We start from the raw sequence: 19,497 nt of genomic DNA, 5'->3' as shown, positions 1-19,497 counted from the left end.
GTCAAGCTATCTGGGGCTTCTGGGAGCTGAAGTCCAAAACACCTGGAGGACCAAAGGTTGGGAATCACTGTTGTAGCACCTCTGAGACTCAGCTGCCCCTGAGCTCTCCAGAGACACCCCCCATAATTCCACACTGCAGCCTCTTCCTTCCTCCTCAGTCTCCTAGGCGACGGGTGCCTACACTTCCCGTGATGCTCTCTGCCTGCCGCCTCCGCTCTGGCCTCGGGAGCAGCGGGGCGGCTGTTGCGCATGCGCCTCACTCGGGAGCCGCGTCCGGGGCAAGTAGGCAGGCAGAGCGCCGTCTCTCCCGAATGTAAGATGGTGGCCGGTCTGGCTGAGGCTGAGGGGGCAGAGCCTGGCAGAGCTTCCCCTTCCCCGGCTCTCTCGGCCTAAAGGTCCTCGCAGGAGAAGAAGAAGGAGGAGGAGGAGGAGGCCAGGCGCCCAGGGACACAACAGCCCAGCATTGACGGTTGTTCCTCCGCCGTTCGCCGGGTAAGTGCAGCAGGGGCCACTCTAGGCCTTGAAGCCTCGGCCTCGCTTGGGCCCTCAGGCCGGGGAAGGGACAGGGGAGGGCGGCTGAGGCCGGGGAGGGCATCCCCGCTGACTGAGGCCCAGGAAACAGCCTCTCCATGGGCGGCCAGGGCCCTCTTCGCGCTCCCGAGCCTCGAGAGGAAGAAGGGAGGAGAAGCCTGGGAGGCACGTGTGGGTCCTCCTGGGTGGATGGGTTGTGTCCCCTCCTTGGCCCTGGCTCCATGGACCTTCGTGGCCGGGCAGCAGGGCTGGGCTCCTTCCCCCGTTATGTCCCTCCCTCTGGGCCTGAAGGGGGCGAGGAATGAATTGGGCAAGGGCTGCTCCCAGCCCCAGCCCCAGCCCAGGCGGGGAGGGCCTTTGGAAAAGCAAGACCTAGCTAGCCCTGTTAGTAATTGTGTCATGGAGTTGGAAGGGAGCACAAGGGCCATCCAGTCCAGCCCCATCCTGCCATGAAGCTCCCCAGAGACAGACTGCCATCCAGCCTCGCCTCAAAACCCCCGTTTTATGCAAAGGCCTTTCCTAGACCTCAAGGGCCATCCCCTCCAGGCCCATTCTGCCATGCAGGAACTCTCAATCAAAGCATCCCTGTGACAGATGGCCATCCAGCCTCTGCTTAAAGACCTCCAAAGGAGGAGACTCCATTTTATGCAAAGCTGTTCCATAGAATACATTTGTAGACTCACAGGGTTGGGAGAGACCTCAAGGGCCATCCATCCAACCCCATTTTGCCATGCAGGCAAGGAGTAAAAAGGGGAGAGACTCCAGCAATCTCTGAGGGAGTAACAGCCCTTGCTGTCAGGCTGTTCCTCCTAATGTTGAGGTGGAATCTCTTTTCCTGCAGTTTGCATCTGTTGCTTGTTCCATCCTCAGTGTGCCGTCCCTTCAAATATTTAAACAGGGCTATCATATCATAGAGTTGGAAGAGACCCCAAGGGCCATCCAGTCCAACCTCCTGCCATCCAGGAATACACCATCATAGCACCACTGACAGATGGCCATCCAAAGACCTCCAAAGAATGAGACTCCACTACACTCTGAGGGAATGGGTTTCACTCTGGAACAGCTCTCACTGTCAGGAAGTTTCTCTTAAAGGGGGAATCTCTTTTCCTGCAGTTTGCATCCATTGCTCCGTGGCCTATTCTCTAGAACAGCAGAACATAAGCTTTCTCCATCCTCAATGTGACACCTCTTCAAATACCTAAACAAGGCTATCATATCGCCCTCAACCAACTTTTTTCCAGCTCCCCAAGTCTTTCCTCATAAGGCATGGTTTCCAGGCCCTTCACCATTTTGGTGACCCTCCTTTGAACACGCTCCAGTTTGGCAACGTCTTTTTTGAATTGTGGTGCCTGTGGAATCAGCCCAAAGGAGGGCAACCAAGATGGTGAAGGGTCTGGAAACCATGCTTTATGAGGAGAGACTTAGGGAGCTGGGTATGCTTAGCCTGGAGAACAGATGATTAAGAGGTGATATGATAGCCCTGTTTAAATATTTGAAGGGATGTCATTTTGAGGAGGGAGCAAGCTTGTTTTTTGCTGCTCCAGAGAACAGGACACCAAATAATGGATGCACACTACAGGAAAAGAGATTGCACCTCAACATTAGGAGGAACTTGACAGTGGAACAAACTCCCTCAGAATGTAGTAGAATCTCCATTCTTAGTGGTTTTATAAACAGAGGTTGGGTGGCCATCTGTTGGGGATGCTTTGATTGTGATTTCCTGCATGGCAGAATAGATTTGGACAGGATGGTCCTTGGGGTCTCTTCCAACTCCATGGTTCTACATAGATCTTGTAGCACATTTGAGACTCACCAAAAGAAAGAAATTGATCAGAATAGGGATTGTAGTTGAGAGGTCAGGAGGAGACTGTGGGATGTGAGAGCTGGATAGTAAAGAAAGCAGATAAGGGAAAACTGATCAGAACAGAGACAGCAGCCAGGAAATAAGAAGATGACTAGGAATGGTAAGGGCAGCAATGAAAAAATTAGACAAGATCCTAAAGAGTAAAGATATGCAGGTGAACACTAATGTCAGAACTGTACAAGTCATTGTATTGTCATTGACAGAGAGGCAGGATATAAATAAGTTTTATTATTTATTGTATTTGCCATCTCTATGTAGGGATAAGAAAGCTGGATAGTAAAGAAAGCAGATGAGAAGGAAATCAACCTATTTGAGATGTGGTGCTGGAGAAGAGTGCTGAGCATACTGTGGATGGCCAAAAAGACAAATGGGTCCTTGAACAGAACAAGCCTGAAATTTCCCTGGAATCCAAGATGATAAAGTTGAGGTTGTCATAATTTGGCCTCATTTTGAGAAGGCTCACTGGAAAAGACATGAATGCTGGGAGGGAAGTAGAAAGAGAGGAAACCATATGCTATCAGTGGTCTTCAACCTGTGCTCTTTAAGGGATTTTGGACTTGAGCTTCCAGAATCCCAGATTATTGGCCAACATGGCTGAGGCTTCTGGGAGCTGAAATCCAAAATCTCTTAAAAGACACAGTTTGGGAACCACTGTGCTAAATGGATGGACTCTGTGAAGGAGATCATGGGCAGGAATGTGCAAGACCTAAGCAGAACAGTGGAGGATAGGTCGTCTTGGAGATGTCTCATCCACAGAGTCACCATGAGTCGGGATCAACTGGAAGGCAGTTACCACAATGCTGCGTGCCTGGTGGGAATCTCTAGTTGAAGAGTTGTGTGAGAGGCATTCATCCTGAATACCTTGTGTTGTACTTTCTCTTTCTAAAATGAGATTGATTTATTATTAATAGGATTTATATCCTGCCTTTCTTGCAAAATGGGACTCAAAGCGGCTTTGATTCTATTTGTCTTCATTTCTCACCCTCACCTTTTTTTCTCACTGGTAATGCTAGAGCTCCCACTTCGATAAGATTGAGGTAAACAAGATGCTTTAGGTGTGGAATTTCATGTAGGGTAAATCATATGTTGTATCTGATGTAAACAGAAAAGTGACTGAGTTCAGGTGGTGTTCTTTAAAAGCTGTAATTAACTGGCTTATCGGCTTTAAATCTATTAATATTTCAAACTTTGGACATCTGCTTATGACTTCTGTTAAATGGCTTTAGGTCAGTGTGGTGATAGGAATGCTGAACTATATGTGGACTTTTTAGCAAAATGTATATTCAGGTTGTATTATTTCCCTTATGAGCTTATGGTATTATCACAGATAATAATAATATTAAGTCGTTATTATCGAAACACATAGTTGCCCATATGAAGAAACCATAAATTCAGTGTTTGTATGGACTTAACTGTTACTATTATGGCCCTGATAGTAAAATGCCATATACCCTGGGAATCTTTCTGAAGTAGTTTGTTCTGAATCCCCAAGCATAAATAACAGATGTATCTGTTTAGAAATGCTTGGCAAGCTGACTTGTCAGGAATAAAAACAAAGTTTGTTCTAGGAGAGAATTGCCTTTGTATGGTATGGGGCCACAACAACTGAAGCAAGGCCACTGTTTGATTCTTGACCATTTTGAGAGAAAATTTTAGGCACTAACATACTTTTTTATATCCCAGAATTCTTGACTTGGATCTTAGAGGCAATCCTCATCTCATGGAAATGCCTTGAAAGAGGCCAGACTGTTAATTAGGTTAATTTCAAAATATAAATCATGGATTTGTTTTGCTGTAAGAATAAATATATGCCATTCCTTCATAATGAACAGATAGCTCATGTTTTGTTTTCTGTTTTGGCCAGATAGCTAACCTATCCTTTGATTGTATTCGTCACTAACTTTTTAAAAATTGGGTTCACCCATCATTTTATTTTACAGCACATTATTCTGTTTTTTAAAAAATAATTGACTCCAGAAGTCAAAACATACACATTCAGAAGGTCTGTATCCATGATTGTTTTCATATGAGGTACAGTTCATAAGCAGCAGGAGTATGAATAGCTGATCCAGAGTTGCTGGAGAGTATCTTCAGAGTCAGGTACTGGTTGACATTCTTGTAATGGAGAGTGATATGGATGATTTTTGTTCCATTTAGAAAAGTGTAATATATATTTGGAAATGAAGCAGTGGTTTACAGATTGTATGTATGCTCATCAGTTCATACATCTTTCTCAGACCTCTTACTTGAATGTTTTCATTCAGGTGAGAAAAGCAAGTAGTCACCATTTCACTTCTGTGGATTTTTTTCTTCTAGTACTTCACAGTTGGAAAAAGAAGTTTGCATTCTAAGTGGTCTTCTCAAACAATGATATGTGGTTATCCCATTTGACTCAGTGGGGGAAATGACACACAGTTCTGAAAAAAGAGACTTATCAGAGATTTATCGCTCTGCTATAGGTATGGGAGATATTTTCAAAATTGATGTTATAGCAAAATGCCAATTTGTGGTGGAGTTAGTGCATTAGATCCATGGATTACTCATTCCTCTGAGGTGTAGACGTAATTTTATGTTAAATTTCAAGAAAACAAAGAACACCATTTGAGTCATACTAACAAATTTTGTAGGTAATAATGAGTGTCTCACAATAAAATGTATAGACATGCAATGGTGTCTCAAGACCATTTAGTCTTTTCAAGATGTGTCTTAATTTGTGGACTGTTATGACTGAATTTTAAAAAATACAGTTGCGTAGATGCCCTAAAATCTCTCATGTTGGTGCTCTGATGTGCCAATTCAGGCAATCAAAGACACTCATTCTTCAAATTGTTTTAGACAACTCAGCTAGAATCATGGTTTATGAGTATTATTTCAGACTATTTGTTGTTTTCATCAGGGATTGTAATGCAGTTATGATAAAGTATTTTTATTCATCTCTTCAACCCAAAAAGTACTGGAATAGCTTGCTTGCTATCAATAAGAACAAGACAGTCCCTGCAAGCTTACAGTTTAAAATGATGTGAAACAAAAGGACAATATGATGGGGAGGGAGGGAATCAAGAACAGCAAACAGTCATTTGGGAGTGCTGGTGGAATAGTCCTGCATCTCTTCATGGCTTCCTCTGCTGCTGCCTGCTGGAATGACTGCTAATGGTTACAGTTGCAGGTGTAGCTGGGAGAACTGGCCTGCATTGCTGGAATGGCTGGTGGTGGTGATGCTTGAAGAGAGAAAAACAGAGTATCGTTTTGTAGTACTAGGAGTAATTCTATTTTGACAGCTCAGTAATCAGAAGATATAACATAACATCTTGTGATTAATTTTTTTTTAAATCAGAAGTGGAAATTGTGTGGACTTTCAGAAATATTTGGAGTGCAACTTCCACAACTCTATCCAGCTCTAGCCAATTCTGAAGAATGCTGGGAGTCACAGTAAAACAACTGAAGGGCTATACAATTCCCATATCTATTTTAAATAGAACTTGTCTGTCATGAGTGGCTGATTGATACTGATATTGAGGTATATCAGTCCAGCTACTCAAAGTAACTTCACATTTGCCCACAGTACATATAGGTGCTCATTTCAAGCCAGCCCTCTCCTTGTGCATCTCTACAGATTGTTCTTTATGACTACATACAAAAGCAAAGTCTCTCTGACCCGTATGTGTACAGTTCTTGTGGTATGGGAGACTTGCATCCTACTTCTGTATGATCAAGAGGAGTTTTGAAGCAGACTTCTTATGGCTATTAACTATTTGGTCTTTTACATGGCTTTTCCACAGGAGACAATCGTGAGGTGGAAGAACTATGCCAAAATGTTTTTTCTTCACCTACTGCAGATTGTGTTATCATCCCCTGTCTTCACTTGCGGTGTATTATTGATACAGGCCCTCTGATCCCCACATAGCTCAAAATATAGTCCTTATTGAAGATAAGTTGCCAGCCAAGGCTCAGTATGGTTTTAAATTCTTACATGACTCAATGAGAATACTGTTTCTTAGAAATGCTATCCTGCTAATCTCATGCTGACAAATTCTGGTTAAGGAATACTGTCACTGCAATCATTATACAAGTAATTTAGGCTTTGTTTTTGACCTGGGGATTTGTGTCTTTGTGGAAAGGCTATACCTAAGGGGTAGAGCACATGTTTTCAACAATGCATGCCCTAGGTTAAATCCCTAATGGTTTCATTTAGAAGGCTTTTAGGAAGTAGGGCTGAAAAAAGATCTGTCCCTGAGACAGGACTTTTGTAGTAAAGCTTTATTTCTTCAAGTGAATTGTTGACTTTTTATTCAAGATACATCCATAGTGGTTTAATTGAAAACTTCAATATAATGAAAAAGTTATGACATTATAGTAAGTAAAGGTAATGGATGCTTATTAACTAGTGTTTTACTAATTAATATGTTGTGATATTTAGTACTTATTAAATGTATTGGATTATAAATAATGACTGGTGGTACTCGTTGATCCCACATTGACTTTTTGTAATACTTACCTGGAGGGGGAGATACCATGATCATTAACTTTTTCTAGCTTTGGCTGGTTCATGAATTGCAGCCATTCCTGATGGTTTTGGATCTTGCCATATTAATTCTTGTCCTGATTACTCCCATATGAAGTTGTCATAATGTGCTGTTGGTTGTGCTGCCATGCATTCAGAAATTACAGATGGAAACGTATGAAGGTGTAGCCATGTGCTTTGTTCTGCTCTAGGTGCCAGTTTGATTCAGGGTGACATTAATTGTTAAAGTCCTAAACAGCTTGGGACTGGTAACCTTATGAATTAATTACTATATACTGTATATACTATTTTATGTGATTCAGTCATTATCAGAGATTCTGTTGTTAGAGCCTTCTGCTGTGTGAAATGTGGGAAGTTACCATGGGAAAGTTTGTCTCTCTATAATCTATCTATCTGTAGTATTGCTTAGCCCATGGAGTGGATGCCCAATAGAAACTTGTCAAGCACCCTTAGAGATGTCTTGCATAACCTTTTTTTCATTATTTACTTTTGATGTTCCCTAGTTTTGTCTCTAGTTCCTTGATGTAACAGATTGGAAAAATTCTGTGTTGTGGTTTTATTCTTTCTATTGAAAACGGGGAATGCTATATAAGGTATGTGATGGTTCATGTTCTCTCAGCTATTTTGAGTTCCTCTTTGAGGTAAGATGGAATACATTTTTGAAATAAATCAGTCTCTTTGTTAGGATATTAACATTAAATATTTTATCTCTGTGTGCTTGTCCTGGAAGGGGTAAATACCCCTTCTCCCTAGAGTTTGGAGAAAATTACAAGGAAACTGACAAATTAAAAAACAAACAGTATTTAAGAAGACACTTGAAAAAAGATCAATTTGGTTTGTGTAGAAGCGCAGGACGTGCTTAATAACTAGGCTAATCATAGAAATAGCTGTTCCTGCAGAAGTTATAAAAGGGCTTTTGTGGTTGAGTGTCTTCCAAAAAACAACTAACCCCAAAAGCTAATTCTTTGTTCTGAATACAGATTATTGTTTTGTCATTAAGATTTTCAGCAGATTAAAATATTAAATTATATATATATTCATGTTATGGGAGTGAGTTCAGAAGCTAAAACACTGAGAAACCCACTAGATCAAATAGCTGATCAGAGACGAAATAGAAAGTGGAGAAGGAGTAGAAATTATGATTTTCAGCTCCTTCTAGCTCTATTTCAGCTGTATTATGAAAACCTAAGGTGGGTTGGAACCTATCCTAGAAGCTTTCTTAAACATCAAACCCAGACTTTAATGTTGAAGTCAGAAGCAAAAAATTTGGATTCTTGTTACACCCTGTCCATGGTACTGCAGCTACAGTAACTATTTCTGTGTTGGTGATCCAAACCATTATTGATACCATTTTGTTTTTTGTTTTAGTGGAGCAGCAAATGTTGTACCAGTATGCTTTGTTTTGCATGTAAGACATTAAGCACCAGTAGCAGTGGTGAACAATATAATAAAGTAAATACAGTGAACCCTCGGTATCCATGCAGATTTGGTTCCAGAACCTCCTGCGGATACCAAAAACCATAGATGCCCAGGTCAGTATTTAACATTTAAAATTATCTAGCTAGTAAAGCCTGGGCAAAAGGAAGGCATTCTTCCTGAACTATTTCCCACCTTCCCATCACAAAGGATCTGCCAGAATTGAAATCTTTTCATGACTCTGTTTCCCACCTTCTCAACCTTCCCATCACAAAGCCTTTGCCAGATTTTAAAACCCTCTGCCACCAATCCACTTCAGTGAGGGACAACAGAAGGAGTGGGCAAGAAGACGGAAAGAAAGGGGGTTTAATTCTGTCAGACGCTTCTTGTGTGAAGGTGGGAAACAGAGTGAGGCAGGGGTGTAAATTCTGGGAGAGGCTTCCATGCAAAAAAGTAAGGAAGCAAGAGTTGAAATTCTGGAAGAGTGGCCTTGTGGGAAAGCAGAAGTTTAAATTTTGGGAGATGCTTCCATGTGAGAAAGTGGGACAGCAAGAGTTTAAATTCTGGGAGAGGCTTCCTTGTGTGAAAATGGGGAACTGAATGAGGCAGTTTAAATTCTGGGAGTAGTTTCTTTGTGAGAAGGTGGGAAAGAGAGTGAGGCAGAGGTTTAAATTCTAGTTGTGGCTTTGTGGTGGGATTGACTTCTGTGGGAGAGGGAGACATTGGCTTTTCCAGGTCTTGTAGCAGCTGCCTCTGCTATTCATCACTACTCAGCCTGGCCATCACAGGTTTAAAAAAAAGTTAAACATTTCTTTATTTCATAGAATCATAGAATCGTAGAGTTGGAAGAGACCACAAGGGGCATCCAGTCCAACCCTCTGCCATGCAGGAAATCTCAGTCAAAGCATACTCGACAGATGGCCATCCAGCCTCTGCTTAAAGACCTCCAAAGAAGGAGACTCCACCACACTCCGAGGGAGTTTGTTCCACTGTCAAACAGGCCTTGCTGTCAGGAAGTTCCTCTTAATGTTGAGGTGGAATCTCTTTTCCTGCAGCTTGTGTCCATTGTTCCGGGTCCAGTTCTCTGGAGCTGCAGAAAACAAGCTTGCTCCCTCCTTAATATGACAGCCCTTCCAATATTTAAACAGGGCTATCATATCACCTCTTACCCTTCTCTTCTCCAGGCTAAACATCCCCAGCTCCCTAAGTCATTCCTCGGAGTACATGGTTTCCAGACCCTTCACCATTTTATTCGCCCTCCTTTGGACATGCTGCAGTTTCTCCATGTCCTTTTTGAATTGTGGTGCCCAGAACTGGAAACAGTATTCCAGGTGGGGCCTGATCAAAGCAGAATAGAGTGGCACTATTACTTCTCTTGATCTAGACACTACTTTTTTTGATGCAACCTAAAATCGCATTGGCCTTTTTAGCTGCTGCATCGCACTGTTGACTCATGTTCAACTTGTGGTCTACTTGGACTCCCAGATCCCTTTCACATGTAGTCTCGTTCAGCCAGATGTCCCCCATCCTATATCTGTGCATTTTATTTTTCCGCCCTAAGTGCAGTACCTTACATTTCTCCGTGTTGAATTTCATTTTGTTAGCTTTGGCCCAGATTTCTAGTCTATTCAGGTCATTTTGAATTTTGATCCTACCCTCTGGGTTATTAGCTACTCCTCCTAGTTTGGTGTCATCTGCAAATCTGATGAATATGCCCCCAATTCTATCATCCAAGTCACTGATAAAGATGTTGAATAGCACTGGCCCCAGGACAGAGCCCCGTGGGACCCCATTGGTCACTTCTCTCCAGGATGAAAAGGTGCCATTATTGATCACCCTTTGGGTTCGGCCGGTCAACCAGTTACAAATCCATGTAACAGTTACTTTGTCTAGCCCACATTCTACAAGCCTGATTTCAAGAATGTCATGGGGAACTTTGTCAAAGGCCTTTCTGAAATCAAGATATACTATATCCACAGCATTCCCTTCATCTACCAAGCTGGTAATTTTATCAAAGAAAGAGAACAGATTTGTCTGGCATGACTTGTTTCTCTGAAACCCGTGTTGTCTTTTTGTGATTATGGAATTGCCATCTAGATGTTCACAGACTCTCTGTTTAATGATCTCCTCTAGAATCTTTCCTGTTATTGATGTCACACTAACTGGACGATAATTGTTGGGGTCCTCTTTTTTCCCCTTTTTGAAGATGGGGACAACGTTTGCCCTCCTCCAATCTGCTGGGACTTCTCCTGTTCTCCAGGAGTTTTCAAAGATTATTGCCAACGGCTCCGATATTACATTTGCCAGTTCTTTTAATACCCTTGGATGTAGTTCATCTAGTCCTGTAGACTTAAATTCATTTAGATTAACAAGGTATTCCTGTACTATTCTCTTTACTTATTCTGTGCTGAAATTCCCCTATTCTGTCCTCTGCTCCATTTTCCTCAGGTTGAGCACCCTTTGCCTTTTCTGAGAAGACTGAGGCAAAGAAGGTGTTGAGTAATTCTGCCTTTTCTCTGTCCCCTGTTAGCATTTTGCCATCTTCTCCACGCAGTGGCCCTACCATTTTCTTCTTCTTCCTTTTGCTGCGGACTTATCCAAAAAGGCCCTTTTTGTTCTTTTTAACCTCTCTAGCAAGCCTGAGTTCATTCTGCACTTTAGCTTTTCTGACTTTACCCCTACACATGCCTGCTATTTCTTTGAATTCCTTTTTTGTGATATCCCCCCTTTTCCATTTCTTATACATGTTCCATTTAAAACTTAGGTCACTTGAAAATTCTTTATTCATCCATCCTCAATCCGAGGTTGCTTAAACCCATGGATATCAAGGGCCCACTGTGAAGAAAGAATCCTCTATTTAGGGATGAGGAATTCTAATGTAAGCATTATCTGAATAATTCTTGTTCAGCAATTGGTTTATGTTACAGCTGGTGGCTTAGCAGTGCTTATGCATAGATTGCATGTGCAGTTACTTTAACCTCTTCTAGGGTTATTGGCAAAAACTACTTATTTGTGCTCAAAAACAATCTTTTAGAATAATGCATTTCGCTACACTAATCTAGTTGTATGTCTGAATGCCTGAATACCATCTATCTGTCAGTGTGCTGCTGTATTATTTTGGGATTTGATGCCCACAATATCGATGTTACAGGTTTCGCTTGTGCCATGATACATATTTGTTGTGTTGCATTGACATACTACTTTTATACCAAGGCATTACAGTTGATTTACAGTTTAAAGTGTTAAAACAATTTATAACTAAAAATATAAACAATAAAACATAATTTTCTCAGGCTACCAGTAATCTCCTCAGGAAGTGTTCATAATTCTTCCTTCCTAGAAGGTGGGACCATAGCTCAATGGATAAAGCACATGCTCTGCATGCAGAAGGCCTCAGGTTTAATCCTTGTTGTTGCCATTTAAAAGAGCCTAGCAGCTGAAGGAACAAACCTCGGCCTGAGACCTTGAAGAGGTGCTCTCAGTCCAGGTAGACAATATAGAGCCAGATGGTTGGACCTGGCAACTTCTGACCTGGTAAAGCTAGCATTTTCTGTTCTACTGTATAGCATAAAATCAGGTGTATATTTGAATAATACACATTTATTCAAATAAGTGTATATTTGCATACACTTAAAATATTGAAATCAAGTGTAACCGTAGGTTTGGAGTAGGCATTCTTTTTCCTTTTGGAATATATCTACCCTTGTTACAGATCAAGAGAAACTAGATTACTGAAATGTAGTACTTAGGAATTCACTCATAGACACATCCAGTTTATCATACTATATATACTCATGTAAAAGTCTAGAAATTTAAGTACAAAATTGACTCAGCTTATCTATGGGTCAATGTAAGCACTGTACTTTATTCTTATAAGAAAGGAATCATTTCCTGGAGAAAGGCAAGAGGGGAATCTGAAAGCACTGACCCCCACCCACCCCATTATCTTATCCATCCTGCCTTTAGTATGAGCAGAAACAGTTATGCCTGCTGGAATGTTTTACAGTGAGCTCTTCCCTTATGTGGTGGATCTGTTCCAGATCCCCTCGTGTAAGGGGAATTCCATGTTTGCTTGCGCCCCATTGAAAACAAAGGGGCATATGCTTGTGGTGCTGTGCGTGCACCATATATTTTATTGTCATGTGGCTTCAGCGTAAGCTTGAAGCCACGTATAGTGCACCCGCATACAACGCGAGCGTACTGTAAATACTTTGGCATTGTTTTCTTTTACTTAATCCTCTAGATCCTTTGTTACATGCCCTTAAATTTTACCCTCAATTTATCCTTGAGTCATTTCAAAATCAACAATTTCAGCCCAAAAACCTGCCCTCTATTTACACATGAGATTAATTTATAGTCAAGTATATATAGTATTCTTGCAGTGGAAAGTATATATGTGGGCTTTTGTGCAGCTTTGTATTTTGAACAGATAAAGTTATATAATCTAGTTCAGTAGTGGCTAGAAATATAAAAATAGAAATTTTGAAGCCATGGAAGAAATTAAGTTTTCCATTTTGGAAGTAGGGGGATAGAAAGTTTAAGAAAGTGGAATATATGCAATATTTTCATATCAGAACTAAACTTATCTGTATAATGTAGCCATATAAAATAGTAGAACTCCACATATAAAATTGTATAAGCTGTTGTATTTATAATATTTAAAAATATAAACAATTTTGTTCTGTGTAAGCAAAACTATTTTATTTCCTGCTGGTTTTTTTAGGTTTTCACATGCCTAGAAATGACTAAAGTTATACTCTTGAATAGGTCACTTTTTCTCTGCCATTTAAACTAATAAAGTACCATTAGCCATTTTTGCAGCTTGGTTAAGATTTTAGTTCTTTTCTTTGGGTTAAGTGTTTTTTGCCTTTGTTGGCAAGTATGTAGTACTGTATGCCATTTATATGTTTGGGTAAAAGCAATGTCATGCCAAAAGAGAATGCAGAAAACATTTTACTTGTCTGTTAATATTAGCATTATTTTTTTTTGAAGAACGACCAGATCTGATCAATTTGTCTTGCTTGAGGTTATTTATCAATTGAAATAAAAGAACAATTTTCTCTTTTTCAACATGCGTTTTCAACGCATAATCTGCATGGATTTGTTGGCCACAAATTATATGGCAAGTATGTTATATGAAATCTTTCTAGAGCACTCTTTGCTCCTCAAGGAAACTAGTACTTTCGAAATTCTAATAAAAATATTCTTCATAATTAACAATTATGACATAAGAAGTTTCCATGCGTGTCAAGAATGAAAAACTACTTGCAGACCTTTACTAGTTTGAGATATTACTGTTGATTATCTGCATGAGAGATTGCTTTCTCTCTGGACCTTTCCCTCGAACTTGCCTTTAAAGGTTTTGTTTCAAATTTATATAATGTACTGTAGTTTAATATCCTTGTAGTATTTTAAAAGGTGATTCATAACCTACCAGCTTCTTCTTTCATCCTGTGTATTGACTTATCCAGGCTAGATTATAGAACTGCTCATGATAGAGAACTTGGCTATATTTATTTACACTTACCATAAAATAATCCACTTTCACTTATAAAGGCATACACAGAAATACTTTGGTCAATTGCTTCCCCCTATGTATAGTTTCTTACAGGCAACCTTTTGAAGAAAATATTTAGTGGATATGCCACTGTTTCTTGGAACAGGTATTCTGATGAGAAACCTTATCTGAGAAACTTGGCCCAAGACATACAGAGATATAATTTGTATTCCATTCCTGTGCAGATTCAGCTATGACTGTTCTGGAGCAGATTTGTGGAGAGCATTTAATTTGAACACACATACCCTGGAGTTGCATATTTTGGATTCTCTTAGGGAAAATTTGCCTATTGGTATGAGAGACATTTGGGAAAGCCTGCCAGAATTGTTCATGTGTTAGGTGTGTCCTCAAGGGGTAATTACAGGATAAACAATCTGTTTTCCACTGAGATTAGGCCAGGCTTTGCTTCTTGTTTACTTTAACTATTTAGCTCCCTATCTCACTTCTCTATCTCCAAAGTACAACAAGGTTTTAAAACTTTAATTATTTTAGTGTTCTCTCAGATGTCCAGCTACTACCTCAAAAGATGTGACCAAAGGAAAGCAAGCTTTAAGAAAGCTATCCTGTTGTTCAGCAGAGTTGTACTTTGGAGATAGACAAGTGAGATGGGGAGCTTAATAGTTAAAGGTTAAGCAGAAAGTGCTATTGAAATTACAGTTGTAAGGTTTGAAGATATGAATAATAAAGTATTAACAAAGCGTATAAGAAAATTAATCATTTTATGAAATATAGAATTAAATACATATGGTCTAGCCTTTTGAGTACTACACAGTTTTTGAAATTACCAATAGCATTATGATATGGAATAGATGGTGACACTAGATGTCGTTTATTGAGCATTCTAATTGCTAAATACTGAATATCAGATGTCTGTAGATTACTACAGTATATTGGAAAAGGCACCAGATTCTGCTTGATCTTGGAAACTAAATAGGATTAGCCCTGGTTAGTACTTGGATGAGGGTGATGAGGAATTAATGCCAGGTGCTATAGGCTGTTTTTCAGAGGAAGAAACTGGTAAAACTACCTCTGAGCATTCCTTGCCTAAGAAAACCCTCTTTGAAATTAATGGGGCTGCCCTAAATTGATAGGCAGCGTGAAGGCACTCATACACATACCCCTTGAACCAAGATAATTTGTAGATATTATTGTATATGGGCCCAGGATACCTAAAGGACCGCCTCTCCCCGTACATTCCGCCTCGCACCCTCAGAACGTCTGGGCAGCAGCTACTGAAGGTGCCTGGGGCTAGGTTAGCCTCCACCACTCGGAGGACATTTTCCATAGCTGCCCCAGCCCTTTGGAACGCGCTGCCCACAGAGCTCCGCTCATCTACTACCCTGGCCCAATTTAGGAAGGATCTTAAAACCTTCCTATTCCAACAGGCATTCCCCGAATAAATATCCTGTGGGCCTCCCTCCTCTTCCGTGGCCAAGAGGTTGGGCTATGGGGCTTTTTTGCTTGTTTATTTGATTTAATTTGTGTATTTTAAATAGACTGTTTATTGTGTTTTAATCTGTTGTAAGCCGCCCTGATCGTAGGAAGGGCGGCATATAAATAAAATTTTTATTATTTATTATTATTATTTATAGAGTAACCCTTTACCAGTGTTTATTTATTCATTTTATATGAAATCAACTACAGTCACCCCTCCTAATTTGCGGATCTTAGATCCACGCCCTTGAAAATCCGCAGAGGGGCGACCTTCACTATTTTCAATGGGGTGTGTGCCTGGCGCGCGCACCCCATTCAAGTCTAGGGGGCTTGAATACACGCGCGCCTCAGTTTTCATGAGGTGTGTATGTCTGGAAGAGATCCCCCTTGAAAACAGAGGGACAACTGTATTTTCCTAAAACTGACTAAATCAATCGTGGTTTTCCCGAGAAACTGTAGAACTGGAAGGTTGTTCAGAAAATACTGTAATGTTATTTGATTTAGTGCATTTGGCATAAGCATTATATTCAAACAGTTTCTAAGCTTTATGTGGGAAATTATTTTAATGGAATGTTTGTATTAATGTAAAGAAAATACAATATATGTCCCTTATATTTAACAAAAAGACTATACTTGAAAGAATGCTATTTTTAGGTACATACATTCTAAAGAGAGTTGTATTTGATGTATTTCATATCAACAGTTTAATTTTCGTTTTGCTAAGGTTTAACTAGGGGCCTGAACAGACAGGCCAAAATAAAGCTGCTTCGGGTCATTTTGGAGGTATGCTGTTTAAATGACACATGCATCTTAAGAGGCCAGAAGCTGCGCCAAAGCTGTGTTCCAGTCCTTAGGACTGCAGTGTGGCTTTGGTGCGGCTTCTGGCCCCTTAGGATGCATGCATCATTTAAACAACATACCTCCAAAGTGACTTGAAGCAGCTTTATTTTGGCCTGTCTGTTCAGGCACAATATTACCTTCTGTTTCACTCACTCGCATTTTAAACTACTTAACACTTCCATTTCAAACTGAGAAAAAACACACATCCTGATTCAGTACAACTTGATGAGTCAGAGTAGGGTTGCCATAACCCGGCGGCCCCCGTGCCATTCACGGTTTCGGGGGGCCCCTCCTGGTCCCGGTCCGGTTTGGGCCCCCACCCGTGCCTTGTTCCTGGTTTGGGGGCCTGCTCCAGCCATTGCCGCTGCCGCTAACGCGGCTGCTGCGGCGCCAACCCACCTCCGGCTCCGCCTTCCTCCTCTTCCTCGGCGGGCGGCAGAAGCGCCGCCGCCCCCACGCCCCACTGGGAGGGCTTGCGCACTGCCCAGGCCCCAGCAGGGGCCAGGGGCAGCGTGCGCGCCTTCCCCACTTCCCTCTGCGCACGCGCGCGCCTGCCTTCCCTGCCTCCCTCCGCGCGCGTGCCTGCTCTGCTTCCCTTCCTCCCGCGTCAGCCTTCATAAGGAGGAGGAGGGGGGAGAGGAGGAGGAGGAAGGAGCCGGAGGAAGGTGCATGAACTTAGGCCAGGCAGAAGTGGGCCAGAGGAGGAGGAGGGAGGAGGAGGAGGAGGAGGAAAGCTGAGTCAGGGCCATAGGTCTGCCTTGTTTTTTTTTTGGGTGTTTGTAAATTATTTAAAAATATAAAATACTTATTTATTTAATTTTTGTAATTTTTATTATTGCTTTTTATTTTTTATTTTATTAATTTTTATTATTGCTTGTTTTTATTTTATTTTATTAATTTTATTATTGCTTGTTTTTATTTCATTTCATTAATTTTATTATTGCTTGTTTTTATTTTATTAATTTTTATTATTGCTTGTTTTTGTTTTATTTTATTAATTTTTATTATTGCTTGTTTTTATTTTATTTCATTAATTTTATTATTGCTTGTTTTTGTTTTATTTTATTAATTTTCATTATTGCTTGTTTTTATTTTATTTTATTAATTTTTATTATTGCTTGTTTTTTATTTTATTACATTAATTTTTATTATCAAATATATACACCCCTGCCTTGTTTTTTATTTATTTTTTCATTATTTTTTATTATTAAATATATGCAAGTGCATTTTTTGTGTATTTATGGTGCTTTGAATGCTAACAAGTCTGCCTTTCTTGGCCAATTATAGTGGTGGTGGTGATGATGATGATGATGGTGATATTGATATCAACAAGCCTCTGAGGCACGGCCAATGTAACTTGTTATGATTTTTACTAACTCATGCGCAGTGAAGAAAAACCACAGTCCCTTGCCCAAGTAAACACTTCTGAGAAGTACAGTTGAATCCGAGGGCAAATACATTTCTGCCATCTGTCTAAGAATAATGCCAAAATGTCCTCCATTTTGATCATGCCTAAAAACATGCATTTATATTAACATTTTTTTTAAAAACCTCATTTTTTTGCGTGTCCTCCATTTTTATATATAAAAAAACGTGTCCTACATTTGAAAATGTTGCCCTACATTTGTCCTACATTTGTCCCGGTTTGGAGGTCCTCACTTATGGCAACCTAAGTCAGAGGTGTTTTCGGAGTCCCACATTGCAGTAGGAAGGCCTGCAGAGGGGGCTGCAGTGGTCTGGCTTGATGAGGGGTGAGGGCAAGGCAGTTCCCCTCCCGCACCACATGAGGGATGCCACTCCTTCCACCATTCCCATGTTTTAATAGCCCTCGCTGGCTAATGGAGTACAGTACTGAGGCAGCGGGCTGTCCCACTTCCTTGTGCCAGTTCTCTCCTTTGATGCTGCCTCAGTTCAGAGGGAGGGAAGAAAACGGCCATGCCTTGTGAACTGACGGGGTGGCCATTGTGATAATGGTGGTAGCAGTGGCAGAAGCGGCTCCAGCAGTTGTTACCTGGGTCACAGCCATTAACATCCTCACGGGTCTCCTGAAATCCCTTGGCAGCCCACAAGCGGCCTACCAGCCATATGTTGTGGAGGCCTGCCTGAGAGGAATAAATAGAACTCCATATACTGTATTTAGCCCATATAACATGATTGATTGCTGTCCAACAGCACAGACATCCATGGGTAAGTGTGTGATGTGTGAAAAAAGTTTCACAGAAAAATACAACATTGGAAAAGGTTCTGTTTTAGAAATCTTTCTGTACTGAAACTATCTATCTATCATCTATCTATCTATCTATCTATCTATCTACTGTATCTGTATACATACATATATGCAGTATTAATAAAAACAAGCATTTTCCCCCAATAAAAGTATAATTAAGCAGTCAGTGCCTGCTCAGTCATGAAACCCATTAGGTGACCATGGACAAAGTCACATACTCTCAGCCTCAGAGGATGGCAATGTCAAACCTTCTCTGAAGAAACTTGCCAAGAAAATCCTGTGATAGGTTTGCCTGGGGGTTGTCCTAAGTCGGAAATGACTTGAAAGCACAGCGACAACAAGCAGTCAGTAACATTAAAACAAATTCTAACATCAGTTAAAAAAATTTAAAAGGACAAAAGTAAGTAGCAGTTCTTCAACTTGAGTGACTAACCACTTCAGTCAATTTTACAAAGCAGAAAACTTTAGCACACAGCAGTTTGTACCATGTGGGGCTTCATCTATAAGAGGAAGAAAAGGCATGTTCTCGCTAATAGTTTTCAGTGGCTGTACTTTAGATTTTTAAAAACAACAACATACAATTTAACCAGCCTACAAGGTTTACTTATTAATTTCTCCAATTGCTTTTAGTTTCTGTCTAAATTGAAAAACCCTTTCCATAGACCTCAAATATTATGAAATTGTCTTTTGATTTTCCTCCGTCTCTCAGTGGCTTGTGATACCGTTGCCCATGGTTTTGTTATAGGCAGATTCTTTAAATTTACTGTCCCATTGATACAGTGGTTCCACTCATATCTGCAGGATCAATTTCAGAAAGTAGCATTGAGGGATTGGCATTTGAGTTGTACAATTCTGTCTTACATTCCATGTTGTAGAATATCTATAAGAAACTGCTAGGTAAGGTTGTCTTGGGATTTAGAGTTGAGATGTCATCAGTGTGCTGCTTACACCCAGCTCTGTTTCTCTCTGTTATCAGATTCAGGTGAGGCTGTGAGGGTACTGAACTACTGTCTTGATTCAGTAATGAACTGGGTGACTAGGGAGGATCCTGTCAATGTCCCTAGCATTTAGGGGTAGTGTTCAAGTGGGCTGGCCTTACCATTGAT

General features: G+C 40.7%; 1 protein-coding gene across 4 annotated transcripts in view; it reads left to right on the top strand.

Annotated features, from left to right (window-relative positions):
• Positions 1 to 250: 250 nt before the first annotated feature.
• The window catches only part of CNOT4 (CCR4-NOT transcription complex subunit 4), a 73,091-nt gene continuing 53,844 nt past the window's right edge, over positions 251 to 19,497 (top strand). For 3 of the 4 annotated variants that reach the window (XM_042468764.1, XM_042468765.1, XM_042468763.1), the window contains exon 1: positions 251 to 492. The gene's annotated coding sequence lies outside the window, so the exon portion shown is untranslated. The remainder of the gene's footprint in view (positions 493 to 19,497) is intronic. The other variant, XM_042468766.1, reaches the window with a different exon arrangement.

The sequence above is a fragment of the Sceloporus undulatus genome, chromosome 5 (assembly GCF_019175285.1).
Source record: "Sceloporus undulatus isolate JIND9_A2432 ecotype Alabama chromosome 5, SceUnd_v1.1, whole genome shotgun sequence".
NCBI lineage: Eukaryota > Metazoa > Chordata > Lepidosauria > Squamata > Phrynosomatidae > Sceloporus > Sceloporus undulatus.
The sequence above is the reverse complement of the archived record's forward strand: the minus strand, read 5'-3'. Positions and strand labels throughout refer to the sequence as shown.